The sequence below is a fragment of the Dipodomys spectabilis genome, unplaced genomic scaffold (genome assembly GCF_019054845.1).
Source record: "Dipodomys spectabilis isolate Male_0828 unplaced genomic scaffold, ASM1905484v1 ptg000333l, whole genome shotgun sequence".
NCBI classification, from domain to species: domain Eukaryota; kingdom Metazoa; phylum Chordata; class Mammalia; order Rodentia; family Heteromyidae; genus Dipodomys; species Dipodomys spectabilis.
In genome coordinates this window covers 642968-647674 of record NW_024871010.1, presented here as the reverse complement: position 1 = coordinate 647674, position 4707 = coordinate 642968, and the positions used below count along the sequence as shown (strand labels likewise).

General features: G+C 36.0%; 1 pseudogene; it reads right to left on the bottom strand.

Moving 5' to 3' along the window:
- Window positions 1-574: 574 nt before the first annotated feature.
- Window positions 575-687, bottom strand: LOC122095067 (annotated as a pseudogene).
- Between the last annotated feature and the right edge of the window lie 4020 nt (window positions 688-4707).

The window sequence follows — 4707 nt, the reverse complement described above, 5'->3', positions numbered from 1 at the left end:
GGTGTTATAGCATGGGGGAGGAACATATAAAGAAACAAAAACAAAAACAACACACTGCACGTTATAAGTACGTGAGAAACGATATCAAGAAAAAAAAAACCACTTGTGTCCCTAACTTGGGGTTCATTTCCCTTAACATAATCTTTTTTTTTTTTTTTTTTTAGCTTTTTTTTGTTTGTTTTGGTCGGTCGTGGGGCTTGAACTCTGGGCCTGGGCGCTGATCCTCAGCTCTTCAGCTCAAGGCTAGCGCTCTACCACTTGAGCTACAGTGCCACTTCTGGTTTCCTGGTGGTTTATTTTAGATAGGAGTCTCATGGTCTCTCCTGCCCGGGCTGGCTTTGAACCACGATCCTCAGGTCTCAGCCTCCTGAGTAGCTAGGATTACAGCCGTGAGCCACCAGCGCCCGGCCCTTAACATAAACTTATCTGGTCATATACACATAACTTTTGACCTTTTCTGCTTATCACAGACATATATTAGTTATTGAAAATTAGAGAAACCATGGGACCTATGTTTCTTTGGACTTGGCTTACTTCACTTAATAATTTTTTTTCCAAGTCTTTCCATTTCCTAACAAATTGGGCGATGGAATGCTTCAGGAATTTGCCTGTCATCCTTGGGCAGGGGCCATGCTAATCTTCTCTGTATCATTCCAATGTTAGTATATGTGATGCTGAATTGAGCACAGAATATTTTTATATATAAATTGTAATTGATTTTTTAAACTAGACAAATAAAAAAAAAGTAAGTTTAAAAGAATTGTTGTGAAATTTGAGAACCATGTACTTCTTAGATAAGTACACATTTAAGAATAAAGTCAAGATTTACATGTCAAAAACAAAATAAATCCAGATATTTGTTGTTCAAGAGATGTGTAGGAGGAGGAAATCAATTATTCTATGCAAAGGACCTGTCATTATGAACACTGCAGCAAGTGTTAAGGTTTGCTAAAAGTTTTAATGTTTTAAATATATTTACTTTTGGATATTTGCTTATATATGCCAAAACTGGGACTGTATGACAGGTCATAATACTTTTCTATAAAGTATTTAAGATTTATGGTAGCAGATAAGTACTACTAAGCATGTACATTTCAGAGTTTATAGAAACTTTACTAATGAGAAGTTGCAAAGTCTTTGTGTAAAGCAGAATAAAGAGTTGACTATGTTAACTACACAGTTTCTATTAAAACTGTAGGCCTTCCTTACTTTATATGTTAGTGAGGAACAAATGATGATATAAGCCATATACAAATTATGAGATGAACTATAAATGGTAATCTTAGTGGGTGACTTTAAACACTACTCATAGTCTATAAAATTCTTGTTGAACATCATAATCTTAGCCAGTGTTAAATGTAAAGAAATATGACAATAATCAAATCTAATTTGTAGTACACTTCAAATACTGAAAACACTGGTAATTGTTTTGTTTTTTATTTTATTATTCGTTAATATTTAATTATTGGTTTTCTTTATTTGTAGCATTGTTTTCCTTGTTGTAATATAATAAAACTTTTTGTAAGTTGTCATTAGGAGATACTTTGAGAAGGTTACTGGAATGGCCACACCGTTTTTTATAGGTGCATGTGAATTTATAAAGAGGAAAATTAAGAACAAAATATATATTTAAAAAATGATTAAGTAGAGTCTGATTCAGGAGTGTTGATAAATGTCCACACCTAAAATATTAGCCCTAGGCTGAAGCAGAGTTATTACAGAGTTGAGGTCACAAAAGTGAGACACTGTGTTTTGTTTTGTGTTTTATTTTTATTTTGTTGGTCATGGGGTTGGAACTCTGGGGCCTGGGTGCTGTCCCTCAGCTCAAGGCTAGTGATACTACTTGAGCCACAGCACCACTTCCATCTTTTTCTGCTGTTATGATGCTGAGAAATCAAACCCAAGGCCTCATGCATGCAAGGCAGGCACTCTACCATTGAGCCACCTTCCCAGTACCTGAAAGACTGGGTTTTAAAAAATCATCTAAAAACATTTGCTTTTTGCTTTGGATTATATAATGAAATATATGAGTATTTTTGATGTTTTTGTGCATTGTCATACTTCTAAATTTATACTAACTTTACCCACTTTATCCTTGTCAAAGTCATGAAATATCTGTGGGAGTTTGCTTATGTGAAGATTGTTTTTGCATTTATAATTTCTTCTGAGTTATTTTTATTTTTTATCAAAATAACTTTATATTTCATGTTGATGCGTATTTACTCAGAGAAAGGGATATAGAGGATTTAGTTTACCAAGTGAACATTAAAATTAGAGCTCAACAATAAGACAAGATGTAAACATAAAGGGGATCCAAATAGGGAAAGAAGAAATAAAACTCTCCCTCTTTGCACATGACATGATCTTGTATTTAAAGAATCCCATAGACTCCACTACCAAATTACTCAAGCTGATTCAAAACTTTGGCAAAGTAACAAGATATAAAATTAACCCCCCAAAATCAATGGCTTTTCTGTATGCCAACAATGAGAAAAGTGTGGCTGAATTTAGGAAAGTAACTCCATTTGCAATAGCCCCTCAAAAAATAAAATACCTAGGAATTAACTAAAGAAGTGAAGGACCTCTATGATGAAAACTTTAAAATCTTGAAAAAGGAAATCAAAACAGAACTTAGAAAATGGCAAAACCTCCCATGCTCCTGGATTGGAAAGATCAACATCGTGAAAATGGCAATACTTCCCAAGGCTATCTACAAATTCAATGCAATACCTATCAAAATTCCAACCTCATTCTTCAAGGAAAAAGAAGAGCCAATCCAAAAATTCATATGGAACAATAAAAGACCCGAATAGCAAAAACGCTCCTCAATGGAAAGAACACTGCTGGTGGAATATCAATACCAAATTTCAAACCCTACTATAAAGCCATAGTAATCAAAACAGCTTGGTACTGGCATAAGAACAGACCTTAGGACCAATGGAATAGAATTGAAAACCCAGAAATGAACCTACAGACCTATAGCCAACTAATCTTCGATAAGGGAGCTAAAATAATAGAATGGAAGAAAGACAGCCTCTTCAGTAAATGGTGCTGGCAAAATTCGTTAACTACTTGTAGAAGACTAAAACTAGATCCTTATATATCACACTGCACCAGAATCAACTCCAAATCGATCAAAGACCTCGGAGTCAAAGCAGACACTCTGAAAACCTTACAGGATGGAATAGGAGAAACCCTAGGCCTCCTTGGCTCAGGCCGAAGTTTTCTTAATAGAGACCCGGAAACACAACAAATCAAAGAAAGGTTGGACAAATGGGATTGCATGAAGTTGCAGAGCTTCTGCATGGCAAAGGGCATAACTAGCCAGATCAACAGAAAGCCCACGGATTGGGAGAAGATCTTTACTAGCCATACAACAGACAAGGGTCTCATATCTAAAATATACTTGGAACTCAAAAAATTAAATCCCCCAACAATAAATCCTCAAAGAAACAACTGCCCAATAAATAAGTGGGCTAAAGACTTGAAGAGAAACTTCTCTGAAGAAGAAAGAAGGATGGCCAATAGACACATGAAGAAATGCTCAACCTCCCTAGCCATAAAAGAAATGCAAATCAAAACAACATTGAAATACCACCTCACCCCAGTTAGATTGGCTATAATCAAGAACTCTAACAACAACAGATGCTTGAGTGGATGTGGACAGAAGGGAACCTTACTTCATTGTTGGTGGGAGTGTAAACTTGTTCAACCACTTTGGAAAGTAGTATGGAGGTTCCTCAAAAGACTCCACATAGAATTCCCCTATGACCCAGCAATCCCACTTTTGGGCATTTAACCAAGTGTTCACAAACAAGACCACACTAAAGCTACCAGCACAACTATGTTTATTGCAGCATTATTTACCATAGCTAAGATATGGAACCAACCCTGATGCCCCTCAGTAGATAAATGGATCAAGAAAATGTGGTATATATACACAATGGAATTCTATGCCTCGATCAGAAAGAATGACATTTCCCCATTTGTTAGGAAATGGAAAGGCTTGGAAAAAATTATATTAAGTGAAGCAAGCCAAGCCCAAAGAAACTTAGGTCCCATGATTTCCCTTATTTGCAATATCTAGTATATGTATGAGTCAAGCAGGAAAGATCAGATAATGTAATGTTAGGAAAATGAACCCTTAGATATGTATTTAAATATTTTTTTCTTTCATGCATTTGTTTCTAACTCATTTATAAGATTATTTCTTTGTAACTTTGTATGTCCCTCCCCCACAGTATAACCCCTGCTTTCCCTATATTTGATGTCGGTATAATTTGTGGAGGAGATGGGGAAAAACTCGTCGTTTAAGGATACAGGTAGACCCAATGCAACTATGAGCAGTACAAGTTGTCATGTCAAAAACGAACTTTACAAATTTGGTGCGCGGGGGGGGGGGGGATTGGGTTGGGGGGCAAGGGGAGGCTGGGAAGGGATGTGAAGGGTAAACAAAGGAGGAGGCTGCAATGCTTGATAAGAAATGTACTCATTATCTTGCCCATGTAATTGTAACCCCTATGTACAGTATGTTCACAAAAAATAAAAATAAAAATTTAAAAAAATAAAATAAAATAAAATTAGAGCTCAAAAATAAAAATCAGCTTCTGAAACTAAGGTTCAATGCCTTGCATCCTTGGATCAGCTAGAGGATCAATCCAGGCTTCAGACTTAAAGTGGGCAGCTGAGGGAGTATAGTGGGTAGGA